The 13,867-nt window shown below is 44.7% G+C and overlaps 1 pseudogene; it reads left to right on the top strand.

The window, feature by feature from the left end:
* Nucleotides 1-119: 119 nt before the first annotated feature.
* LOC139373926 (zinc finger protein ZFP2-like) lies at nucleotides 120-7,698 on the top strand (annotated as a pseudogene).
* The last annotated feature ends 6,169 nt before the right edge of the window (nucleotides 7,699-13,867 follow it).

Genomic DNA, 13,867 nt, shown 5'->3' with positions numbered 1-13,867 from the left:
TAACATCAACAGTGAGGACAAACCCAGCCTGCCTCTCTCCTTCTACACTGAGTTCAAACCTACAGTCACCCAGTCCTGATTGTGACAGTGGAGCCCAGTTTGCTCTGCAGGATCCAGAGATGACATCAGTGAAGCTGGAAGACTGCAGTCAAACACTGGAGCTGAATGTCAACATTAAAGATGAAGAAGAGGAGGAGACGATTGGGAAATCTGTTAGTCATGGTAAGAGCAGGTTCTATGTGTAACCAATGTGAAATGGCTAGCTAGTTAGCGGTGGTGCGCGCTAATACCGTTTCAATCGGTGACGTCACTTGCTCTGAGACCTTGAAGTAGTGGTTCCCCTTGCTCTGCAAGGGCCGCGGCTTTTGTGGAGTGATGGGTAACGATGCTTCGTGGGTGACTGTTGTTGATGTGTGCAGAGGGTCCCTGGTTCGAGCCCGGGTCGCGGCGAGGGGACGGACTAAAGTTATACTGTTACACACCTAACTAAGTTTGTTGTTCGTTCCAACTTCCCACTGTGCATGAAAAGATGCTGTAGAACTGTTTCATGATGAACTGTTTCAATGAGAAGGTAGATGTTAATTCATGCTACTGACACTTGCATGGTTTGACACCAGTATTGCCAGCATTTGTTTTATTCACTGGGCTATCTGGAGTGATCAATTATTTAGTGAAGTAGTGTTTTAAAGTTCTATGAAATGAGTCTGTAGTTCCTAACCCTTGTGATACTGAGTGGAGGATGATATGAAATTAGTCTGTGTAGTTACTAACCCTTGTGATAGTGAGTGGAGGATTATATGAAATGAGTCTGTGTAGTTACTAACCCTTGTGATAGTGAGTGGAGGATTATATGAAATGAGTCTGTGTAGTTACTAACCCTTGTGATAGTGAGTGGAGGATTATATGAAATGAGTCTGTAGTTACTAACCCTTGTGATAGTGAGTGGAGGATGATATGAAATGAGTCTGTGTAGTTACTAACCCTTGTGATAGTGAGTGGAGGATGATATGAAATGAGTCTGTGTAGTTACTAACCCTTGTGATAGTGAGTGGAGGATGATATGAAATGAGTCTGTGTAGTTACTAACCCTTGTGATAGTGAGTGGAGGATGATATGAAATGAGTCTGTGTCGTTACTAACCCTTGTGATAGTGAGTGGAGGATGATATGAAGTGAGTCTGTGTAGTTACTAACCCTTGTGATAGTGAGTGGAGGATGATATGAAATGAGTCTGTAGTTACTAACCCTTGTGATAGTGAGTGGAGGATGATATGAAATTAGTCTGTGTAGTTACTAACCCTTGTGATAGTGAGTGGAGGATGATATGAAATGAGTCTGTGTAGTTACTAACCCTTGTGATAGTGAGTGGAGGATGATATGAAATTAGTCTGTGTAGTTACTAACCCTTGTGATAGTGAGTGGAGGATTATATGAAATGAGTCTGTGTAGTTACTAACCCTTGTGATAGTGAGTGGAGGATGATATGAAATGAGTCTGTGTAGTTACTAACCCTTGTGATAGTGAGTGGAGGATGATATGAAATGAGTCTGTGTAGTTACTAACCCTTGTGATAGTGAGTGGAGGATGACACGCCCCTTTTTAGCTTTCAACTCTTACCCACTTTTAGAATAGTTTTATTCCCCCTTTGTATTGCACAGCTTTCTTCTATGAATACATACAGTGCATTCGGAAAGTATTCAGACCCCTTGACTTTTTCCACATTTTGTTACGTTACAGCCTTATTCTAAAATGGATTAAAAAAAGGTAATCAATGTACCTCAAAGGAAACACAGGTTTATAGAAATGTTTGTACATGTATTAAATTCAAAACAAAAATACCTTTATTTACATAAGTATTCAGACCCTTTGCTATGAGACTCGACATTGAGCTCAGGTGCATCTTGTTAACATTGATCATCCTTGAGATGTTTCTACAACTTGAGATTCCACCTGTGGTGAATTACATTGATTGGACAAGATTTAGAAAGGAACACACCTGTATACAAGGTCCCACATTTGACAGTGCATGTCAGAGCAAAAACCAAGCCATGAGGTTGAAAGAATTGTCCGTAGAACTCCATGAAAAGATTATGTCGAGGCACAGATCTGGGGAAGGGTACCAAAACATTTCCAAATAAAAAGTGTAATATGCAGATAATGCAGATACCTCTAAGAACTACAGCCAATAAAAATAGAGGATTTACAGTTCCAATGCTTCTAGAATATCACCGGTTTGTAAAAACTCACAAAACTGATCTTAAATATTATGAAACTCTTCTTTTTCACTATATAAGTATATTCACCAAGAGCCAGACTTGACGTTAATTATTTTAACCAATGACCAAGTGAGGGGGAACTGACATACATCCAGTCGAGAGCAATTGAACGTCTAGCTTGTAATAGACAGAGGTCAACCATTGTCTTTTCTCTCCTATGTAAAGAGATATTCTCTGGGTAAAGATTTAGGAGGTATAGTTTAGGGATTAGTGGTATTGTGGTAGAGGTCATCTCAGAGATATAGCACAGTACTGAGCTCAAACGTTTATCTCAGCACATTCCTACTAAATGCGTGTTACATTTAACACACATTTCTGGGGTATTGGGGTCAAATTTGTGGGGCTTAACTTGGGATTATCATCATCTGGAACATAAACATTAACCAGATTAATATGCTCATTCAAAGACGTTCCTGTGTCAAAATATATCTACCAGATGTATCAGTTATAATATTATCCACTTGAAATGGAACCGATTAGTGAATTAAAACGATAACACCATGAGAATGAGAGGAGAAACAGGATGCTATTACTTGCCCTTGCCATCTCCTGCGTACTTTAAGTAGCACATCCTTCAACAAGTGAGTTTCTTGTAGGAACACAATAGATGAAGTTGTTTAAGCCCAGTAATAACCTGTTATAAGCTTAGATCGTTTACAAACTCCACTGACATTCTACGAAGTACATTTCAGTTTTGCATTAGAAGTCATTTAACCAAAGATGTGAACGTGGAATAAGCTATAGCATAAAGACATATCTAAAATATGTTTAGTAACCAGAAGGACCACATTAATATTTTGTAGTGAAAAAAATGTGTAAAGATCTGTTGGAACAAACAAACCATAAATCTATCCTAACAGTAGAACACTGAACCCCATTCCACTGTCTCCCTAACCGAGACATCCAACTCTTCCCCTCCCACCTCCCCCTAATCGTAGCCTGGTGGACGACTGATCCATTAAAGGGACCAGTCTAACCTAACGACGCTAAACAAAACAAAGTGTCTCCTGCCTTCTCTCGGCCATTACTCCTCACGAGCAAAACAAAAGGCATATCTAGCAAGATGATATGTGATATATCACAACAAAAGGCATATCTAGCAAGATGATATGTGATATATCACGTCCTATTCGTTTTTGAAAAGTAGGAAAGAATAGCTCTTCCTAAAACAGTAACGCTAGTTAGTGAAGCCTAAGACTAATATTACAGTATGGACAGTCCAAAATAGTTGAAGATGATCCACAACACAGGGTCTTTTGCTAGTAGCTACCAAGTAACAAAGTGGCCCTCACACATATAATATTAACGTAGTATACCATGATACGTTTACAAACCAATAAAATATCAAAGATCAGAAATGACCAGCCTATGTAAGGAAAAGGGATAACGTTGAATATGTGCTTTGTTACCCAAAGGCCCTTTGCACAAGATGTCCGTGTGAAAGCCGAACATCATGTGCAATCATTTTAGTCCAAGGATATGATCGAAAGGCCTCCGTCATTCTTAAAAAGTTTGGAACCACCAATACTTTTACATTTTTCTTTTTTTTTTTAGAGCTGGCCGCCCGGCCAAACTGAGATATCGGGGGAGAAGGGCCTTGGTCAGGGAGTCAAGCACTGAATTAGATAATTGAACAAGAATAAATAATATATTTTTAGAGAATAAAGAAAGTTCTGGAACTGTCAAGACAATAACTTGTCTGTTTCTCATTGTTACTACAGGCCGACTCAGATCAAGTCTGAGGCCGGTAATATCAGCAGTGAGGACAGACGCAGCCTGCCTCTCTCCTTCCACACTGAGTCCAAACCTACAGTCACTGGGTCCTGATTGTGACAGTGGAACCCAGTTTGCACTGCAGGATCCAGAGATGACATCAGTGAAGCTGGAAGACTGCAGTCAAACACTGGAGCTGAATGCCAACATTAAAGATGAAGAAGAGGAGGAGAAGATTGGGACATCTGTTAATCATGGTAAGCACAGGTTCTATCTAAGTGTGTTGTTCGTTTCAACTTCCCACTGTGTATGAAAAGTTGCAGTAGAACTGTTTCAGTGAGAAGGTAGATGTTATTTCATGCTACTGACACTTACATGGTTTGACACCAGTATTGCCAGCATTTGTTTTATTCACTGGGCTATCTGGAGTGATCAGAGAGGAGACTAAAGAAGTGAAGTAGACAAACTGCCAGTGTTTTAAAGTTATATGAAATTAGTCTGTGTAGTTACTAACCCTTGTGATAGTGAGTGGAGGATGACACGCCCCTTTTTAGCTTTCATCTCTTACCCACTTTTAGAATAGTTTTATTCCCCTGTATTGTACAGCCTACTGATATGAATACATATGTTACCCGGTACAGCCGGAAGAGGACCGGTCACCCCTTTGGGCCTTGTTCCTCTTGGTTTCTTCCAAGGTTCCTGCTTTCTAGGGAGTGTTTCATAACCACTGTGCTTCTGCATCTACTCTTTTGTGATTTTAGGCTGGATTTCTGTAAAGCACTTTTTCAACTGCTGATGTTTTAAGGGCATTGTCAAATAAATTGGATTGACATGTACACTACCAGTCAAAAGTTTGGATACACCTACTCATTCAAAGGTTTTTCTTTCTTTCTACATTGTAGAATAATAGTGAAGACATCAAAACTATATAGGGAATCATGTAGTAAACAAAAAAAAGTGTTAAACAAATCAAAATAGATTTGAGATTATTCAAAAGTAGCCACCCTTTGCCTTGATGACAGATTTGCACTCTTGGCATTCTCTCAACCAGCTTCATGAGGTAGTCACCCGGAATGCATTTAAATTAACAGAAGTTAATTTGTGGAATATCTTACCTTTATGCGTTTGAGCCAATCAGTTGTGTTGTGACAAGGTAGGGGGGGTATACAGAAGAGAGCCCTGTTTGGTAAAAGACCAAGTCCATATTATGGCAAGACAAGCTCAAATAAGCAAAGAGAAATGACAGAACATTTCAAGAACTTTGACAGTTTCTTCAAGTGCAGTCGCAAAAACCATCAAGCGCTATGATGAAACTGGCTTTCATGAGGACCACCACAGGAAAGGGAAGACCCAGAGTTACCTCTGCTGCAGGGGATAAGTTAGAGTTATCAGCCTCAAATTGCAGCTCAAATAAATGCTACAGAGTTCAAGTAACAGACAAATCAACTACTCAGAAGACACTGTGTGAATCAGGCCTTCATGGTCAGATTGATGCAAAGAAACCACTACTAAAGCACACCAATAAGAAAATACTTACTTGGGCCAAGAAACACGAGCAATGGACACTAGACCTGTGGAAATCTGTCCTTTGGTCTGATGAGTCCAACTTTCAGATTTTTGCTTCTAACCGCCGTGTCTTTGTGAGACGCAGAGTAGGTGACTGGATGATCTCCGCATGTGTATTTCCTACCGTGAAGCATGGAGGAGGTGTGATGTTGTGGCGGTGCTTTGCTGGTGACACTATCTGATTTATTTAGAATTCAAGGCACATGTAACCAGCATGGCTACCACAGCATTCTGCAGTGAGACAACATTCCATCTGGTTTGGGCTTAGTGGGACTCATTTGTTTTTCAACAAGACAATGACCCAACACACCCCCAGGCTGTGTAAGGGCTATTTGACCAAGAAGGAAAGTGATGAAGTGCTGCATCAGATGACCTGGCATCCACAATCACCAGACCTTAACCCAATTGAGATGGTTTGGGATGAGTTGGATTGCAGAGTGAAGGAAAAGCAGCCAACAATTTGCTCAGCATATGTGGGAATTCCGTCAAACTGTTGGAAAAGCATTCCAGGTGAAGGTAGTTGAGAGAATGCCAAGAAAAGCAAAGCTGTTAAGGCAAACTACAAGATATTTTGATTAGTTTAACAATTTTTCGGTTACATCTTTATGTTATTTCATAGTTTTGATGTTGTAGAAAATAGCAAAAATAAAGAAACCCTTGAATGAGTAGGTGTGTCAACTTTTGACTGGTACTGTATATTACACCAACTGACTGGTTCTTCTGATGTTCACACAGGAGACCATGTTGAGACATTCTCTACATCTATAGAGCAACAGCAGGAAGATCACAGAGCTAAGAGGTCTCACCACTGCCCACATTGTGAGGAGATTTTCCCAATTCTATCAAAGTTCAAAATACACCTAAGAATACACAAAGGAGGGAATCTGTATTTCTGCACTGACTGTGAGAAGAATTTCACCACATCAAAGGCTATGACAGTTCATCAGAGAGTACACACAGGAGAGAAGCCTTACTTCTGCTCTGACTGTGGAAATAGTTTCTCTCGACGGGGCGACCTAAAAACACACAAACGTATACATACAGGAGAGAAACCTTACTCCTGCTCTAATTGTGTAAAATGCTTCACCACATCAGGTGAGCTAAAAATTCACCAGAGAACACACACAGGAGAGAAGCCATACTCCTGCTCTGACTGTAGGGCGAGGTTCTCTCAACTGAGCCACCTAAAACAGCATGAACGTATACACACAGGAAAGAAGCCTTACTCCTGCTCTGACTGTGTAAAATGCTTCACAACATCATCTGAACTAAAAGTTCATCAGAGAACACACACAGGAGAGAAGCCTTACTTTTGCTCTGACTGTAGGGCGAGTTTCTCTCAACTGGGAAACTTAAAACAACATGAACGTGTACACACAGGCGAGAAGCCTTACTCCTGCTCTGATTGTGGAAAGAGTTTTTCTCGACGGGGCCACTTTAAAATACATGAGCATATACATACAGGAGATAAGCCTTACTCCTGCTCTGATTGTGGAAAGAGTTTTTCTCGACAGGGCGATCTAAAAATACATGAACGTATACATACAGGAGAGAAGCCTTACTCCTGCTTTAATTGTATAAAATGCTTCACAACATCAGGTGAGCTAAAAGTTCATCAGAGAACACACACAGGAGAGAAGCCATACTCCTGCTCTGATTGTAGGGCGAGTTTCTCTCAACTGAGCCACCTAAAACAGCATGAACGTATACACACAGGAGAGAAGCCTTACTCCTGCTCTGACTGTAGGAAGAGTTTCTCTCAATCGAGCCACCTGAAACAGCATGAACGTATACACACAGGAGAGAAGTCTTACTCCTGCTCTGACTGTGGAAAATGCTTCACAACATCATCTGAGCTTAAAGTTCATCAGAGAACACACACAGGAGAGAAGCCTTACTTCTGCTCTAACTGTGGGGCGAGGTTCTCTCAACTGGGAAACTTAAAACAACATGAACGTATACACACAGGAGAGAAGCCTTACTCCTGCTCTGACTGTGGGGCGAGTTTCTCTCAACCGTGCAACCTAAAAAATCATAAACGTATACACACAGGAGAGAAGCCTTACTCCTGCTCTGACTGTAGAAAGAGTTTCTCTCAACTGGGCCACTTAAAAAGACACCAAGGTATACATAAAGGAGAGTAGCCTTACTACTGCAAGGACAGTTTCCACAGTTTTAAATTATGAGCTGAGCTAAACGATCTTCAAAGAATATACACGGGAGAGTGGCCTTTCTTCTGCTCTTACTGTAGCAAGAGCTTCTCCCGATTGGGCAATGTAAAAACACACCAATGGCTACACACTTGAGAGAAGCCTCATCAGTTCTCTCAGACCAGCTGAGATTAGTCACTCCACTTAATTATTCTCATAAAATAATTTGCAATGTTGAATTGGATCAAATGAAGAACGTGTAGAACACTTTTAGTCCTATTGTTTCTCACTGTGAGAGAACAATGCAGAGAACAATGAGCGTTATGGAATGATCAGTGAGCATCTTGTCAATTTTGCAATTTTGCTGACAGTTGTGAATCTGATGCAGCCGAATCTGACTGCCCCTTTACCTGGGAAAGCATCGAACAACAGACAAGGGATGTTGGACCATCGAAGACGTGCAAATGTGATGAGACCTACATTGATTTGGGGTTCACTTATATTGGGAATAGTGCCTTTCCTCAGCCAAAGTGTGTTTATAGCTCACAACTGAAACCTTCACTCTTGCGCAGACATTTAGAAAAAAGCATGCCAAATAGAAAAATAAGCCACAGGAGTTTTTTGAGCGAGAATTAAGACAACTTTCGAGTAGTAAGACATGTATAAAAGCAACAGATACCATTAATAAGAAGGGGCTAGAAGCGTCTTATATGGTGAGCTACCGAGTGGCTAGGACAGGCAAGCACCATACTATTGTGGAGGACTTCATTATTCCTGCTTCCGTGGATATGGCTGGAGGAAAGGCCCAAAAAAACTATACCGCATCGGCGACATGGCAAGAGATGTTTTGATACAATTACTGCTTCGTATATACAAGCCAGTGAATTCTATGCGTTACAGCTGGCACAGCTCCTGGTATATGTCCGTTACGTTTTTGGGGGGTCAATTAAGGAAGACATCCTCTTCTGCAAACTACTGGAAACCAGGACAACAGGATATCTTTTTAAAGTACTGGACAGCTTTGTGACATCAAATGGACTTTGGTGGTCAAGACGTGTTGGTATCTGTACTGATGGCGCGAAGCCATGACAGGGAGACATAGTGGAGTGGTAACGCGCATGCAAGCAGTTGCTCCCGACGCTACTTGGGTACACTGCAGCATCCACCGAGAGGCGCTTGCTACCAAGGGAATGCCTGACAGCTTGAAAGATGTTTTGGACACTACAGTGAAAATGGTTAACTTTGTTAAAGCAAGGCCCCTGAACTCTCGTGTATTTTCTGCACTCTGCAATGATGTGGGCAGCGACCATGCAACGCTTTTACAACATACAGAAGTACGCTGGTCTTCAAGGGGCAAAGTATTGACACTTTTTTTTTAAATTGAGAGACGTACTTAGTTTTTTTTACTGACCATAATTGTCACTTGTCTGACTGCTTGCATGATCAGTTCCTCACATGACTGGCCTCTCTGGGTGATGTTTTTTCTCACCTGAATGATCTGAATCTAGGATTACAGGGACTGCAGCTATATTCAATGTGCTGGACAAAATTGAGGCTATGATTAAGAAGTTGGAGCTCTTCTCTGTCTGCATTAACAAGGACAACACACAGGTCTTTCCATCATTGTATGCTATTTTTTGTGTGTGATAATGACCCTACGCTTATGGACAATGTCAGATGTGATCTTGCGAAGCACCTGAGTGAGTTGGGTGCGCAATTACACAGGTACTTTCCCAAAACGGATGACACAAACAGCTGGATTCTTTATCCCTTTTATGCCCTGCCTCCAGTCCACTTTCATGCCCTGCCTCCAGTCCACTTTCATGCCCTGCCTCCAGTCCACTTACATGCCCTGCCTCCAATCCACTTACATGCCCTGCCTCCAGTCCACTTACATGCCCTGCCTCCAGTCCACTTACATGCCCTGCCTCCAGTCCACTTACATGCCCTGCCTCCAGTCCACTTACATGCCCTGCCTCCAGTCCACTTACATGCCCTGCCTCCAGTCCACTTACATGCCCTGCCTCCAGTCCACTTACATGCCCTGCCTCCAGTCCACTTACATGCCCTGCCTCCAGTCCACTTACATGCCCTGCCTCCAGTCCACTTACATGCCCTGCCTCCAGTCCACTTACATGCCCTGCCTCCAGTCCACTTACATGCCCTGCCTCCAGTCCACTTACATGCCCTGCCTCCAATCCATTTACATGCCCTGCCTCCAGTCCACTTACATGCCCTGCCTCCAGTCCACTTACATGCCCTGCCTCCAGTCCACTTACATGCCCTGCCTCCAGTCCACTTACATGCCCTGCCTCCAGTCCACTTACATGCCCTGCCTCCAGTCCACTTACATGCCCTGCCTCCAGTCCACTTACATGCCCTGCCTCCAGTCCACTTACATGCCCTGCCTCCAGTCCACTTACATGCCCTGCCTCCAGTCCACTTACATGCCCTGCCTCCAGTCCACTTACATGCCCTGCCTCCAGTCCACTTACATGCCCTGCCTCCAGTCCACTTACATGCCCTGCCTCCAGTCCACTTACATGCCCTGCCTCCAGTCCACTTACATGCCCTGCCTCCAATCCACTTACATGCCCTGCCTCCAGTCCACTTACATGCCCTGCCTCCAGTCCACTTACATGCCCTGCCTCCAGTCCACTTACATGCCCTGCCTCCAGTCCACTTACATGCCCTGCCTCCAATCCACTTACATGCCCTGCCTCCAATCCACTTACATGCCCTGCCTCCAGTCCACTTACATGCCCTGCCTCCAATCCACTTACATGCCCTGCCTCCAGTCCACTTACATGCCCTGCCTCCAATCCACTTACATGCCCTGCCTCCAATCCACTTACATGCCCTGCCTCCAATCCACTTACATGCCCTGCCTCCAGTCCACTTACATGCCCTGCCTCCAATCCACTTACATGCCCTGCCTCCAATCCACTTACATGCCCTGCCTCCAGTCCACTTACATGCCCTGCCTCCAATCCACTTACATGCCCTGCCTCCAGTCCACTTACATGCCCTGCCTCCAGTCCAATTACATGCCCTGCCTCCAATCCACTTACATGCCCTGCCTCCAGTCCACTTACATGCCCTGCCTCCAGTCCACTTACATGCCCTGCCTCCAATCCACTTACATGCCCTGCCTCCAATCCACTTACATGCCCTGCCTCCAGTCCACTTACATGCCCTGCCACCAATCCACTTACATGCCCTGCCTCCAGTCCACTTACATGCCCTGCCTCCAATCCACTTACATGCCCTGCCTCCAGTCCACTTACATGCCCTGCCTCCAGTCCACTTACATGCCCTGCCTCCAATCCACTTACATGCCCTGCCTCCAATCCACTTACATGCCCTGCCTCCAGTCCACTTACATGCCCTGCCTCCAGTCCACTTACATGCCCTGCCTCCAGTCCACTTACATGCCCTGCCTCCAGTCCACTTACATGCCCTGCCTCCAATCCACTTACATGCCCTGCCTCCAGTCCACTTACATGCCCTGCCTCCAATCCACTTACATGCCCTGCCTCCAATCCACTTACATGCCCTGCCTCCAGTCCACTTACATGCCCTGCCTCCAATCCACTTACATGCCCTGCCTCCAGTCCACTTACATGCCCTGCCTCCTCCACTTACATGCCCTGCCTCCAATCCATGCCCTGCCTCCTTACATGCCCTGCCTCCAGTCCACCCTGCCTCCAGTCCACTTACATGCCCTGCCTCCAGTCCACTTACATGCCCTGCCTCCAGTCCACTTACATGCCCTGCCTCCAGTCCACTTACATGCCCTGCCTACATGCCCTGCCTCCAATCCAGTCCACTTACATGCCCTGCCTCCAGTCCACTTACATGCCCTGCCTGCCCTGCCTCCAGTCCACTTACATGCCCTGCCTCCAATCCACTTACATGCCCTGCCTCCAGTCCACCTGCCTCCAGTCCACTTACATGCCCTGCCTCCAGTCCACTTACATGCCCTGCCTCCAGTCCACTTACATGCCCTGCCTCCAGTCCACTTACATGCCCTGCCTCCAATCCACTTACATGCCCTGCCTCCAATCCACTTACATGCCCTGCCTCCAGTCCACTCACATGCCCTGCCTCCAATCCACTTACATGCCCTGCCTCCAGTCCACTTACATGCCCTGCCTCCAATCCACTTACATGCCCTGCCTCCAATCCACTTACATGCCCTGCCTCCAATCCACTTACATGCCCTGCCTCCAGTCCACTTACATGCCCTCCAATCCACTTACATGCCCTGCCTCCAATCCACTTACATGCCCTTATCCACTTGCCCTGCCTCCAGTCCACTTACATGCCCTGCCTCCAATCCACTTACATGCCCTGCCTCCAATCCACTTACATGCCCTGCCTCCAGTCCACTTACATGCCCTGCCTCCAATCCACTTACATGCCCTGCCTCCAATCCACTTACATGCCCTGCCTCCAGTCCACTTACATGCCCTGCCTCCAATCCACTTACATGCCCTGCCTCCAGTCCACTTACATGCCCTGCCTCCAATCCACTTACATGCCCTGCCTCCAATCCACTTACATGCCCTGCCTCCAATCCACTTACATGCCCTGCCTCCAGTCCACTTACATGCCCTGCCTCCAATCCACTTACATGCCCTGCCTCCAGTCCACTTACATGCCCTGCCTCCAATCCACTTACATGCCCTGCCTCCAATCCACTTACATGCCCTGCCTCCAATCCACTTACATGCCCTGCCTCCAGTCCACTTACATGCCCTGCCTCCAATCCACTTACATGCCCTGCCTCCAGTCCACTTACCGATATCTGAACAAGAGCCTCATCAAAATTACAAAAAGCGCATCTGTGGAAATGGAATTGAATTGAATCAGAAGCCACTGCCAGATTTCTGGATAGGGCTGCGCTCATGAGTATCCTGCCTTGGCAAATCGAGCTGTTAAGACTCCGATGCCCTTTGGAACCACGTACCTATGTGAGAGTGGATTCTCGGCCCTCGCTAGCATAAAAACTAAATACAGGCACAGACTGTGTGTGGAAAATGATTTAAGACGGAGACTCTCCAATACAAACCAACATTGCTATGTGCATCCCTCTCAAGCACAACCTTCTCATTAACCTGTGGTGAGTTATTCAAAAATTTCAATTAGCAAGTAAGGTTTTATATGTAAAATGGTTAAATAAAGAACGAAATGTATTATTATTTGTGCCCTGGTCTTATAAGAGCTCTTTGTCACTTCCAACACGCCGGGTTGTGACGACAACTCACACTAATTTCTTATGTTTACTAAATGTATCCTATTGTGTGTGTGGCTTATAATATTTGAGTGCACTGACCCTGGTGCTAGAGGGGGTAAGCAGCTCGAGGTTGAATGTTTGAAGGGGTCCGGGACTATAAACATTTTGGGATCCACTGGTCTAGATAATCCCAGTTCCTGCTGTGTCATGCTGATGGGAAGACTAGGCTATGGAGAAAACCATGAGTACATGCATCCATGCCATGTGTCAACATTGCAGGCTGGTGGTGATGGTGTGGGGTGTGTTTTCAGGGCACGCATTGGGCCACCTTGATAAAAGTGGAGCAACATTTGAATGCCACAGGATATTTATACATCATTGCCAATCAGGTGCATCCCTTTATGGCAGCAGTGTATCCATCTGCAAATATATTTTTTCAGCAGGATTATGCCCCAAGGCTTGTCCAGGGACGGTTCCACGAACATACGTGAATTCAGCTTACTGCAGTAGCCTGCCGTGACACCAGATCTCGATCCAATTGAACATCTGTGGGAAGAGATATTCACTCCCAGCCAACTTGGCACAACTGTGGGAAGCATTGGAGTCATCATGGCCCAGCATCCCTGTGGGTTTCTTTCCACACCATGTAGAGTCCATGGCCTGACGAATTGAGGCTGTTCTGAGGCCAAAAGGAATTGCAACTCAATATTAGGAAGGTGTTCCTAATGTTTTGTACACTCAGTGCAAAAGGAAAGTATTCAGACCCCTGGACTTTATCCACATTTTGTAACGTTACAGCCTTATCATAAAATGGATTACATTTTTAAAAATGTCCTCAATCTACACACAATAGCCCATAATGACAAATTGAAAACATGTTTTTTGGCAAATAATAAACAAGTATTCATACCATTTGCTATGTGA

Source organism: Oncorhynchus clarkii, chromosome 18 (assembly GCF_045791955.1).
Source record: "Oncorhynchus clarkii lewisi isolate Uvic-CL-2024 chromosome 18, UVic_Ocla_1.0, whole genome shotgun sequence".
Classification (NCBI taxonomy): domain Eukaryota; kingdom Metazoa; phylum Chordata; class Actinopteri; order Salmoniformes; family Salmonidae; genus Oncorhynchus; species Oncorhynchus clarkii.
The sequence above is the reverse complement of the archived record's forward strand: the minus strand, read 5'-3'. Positions and strand labels throughout refer to the sequence as shown.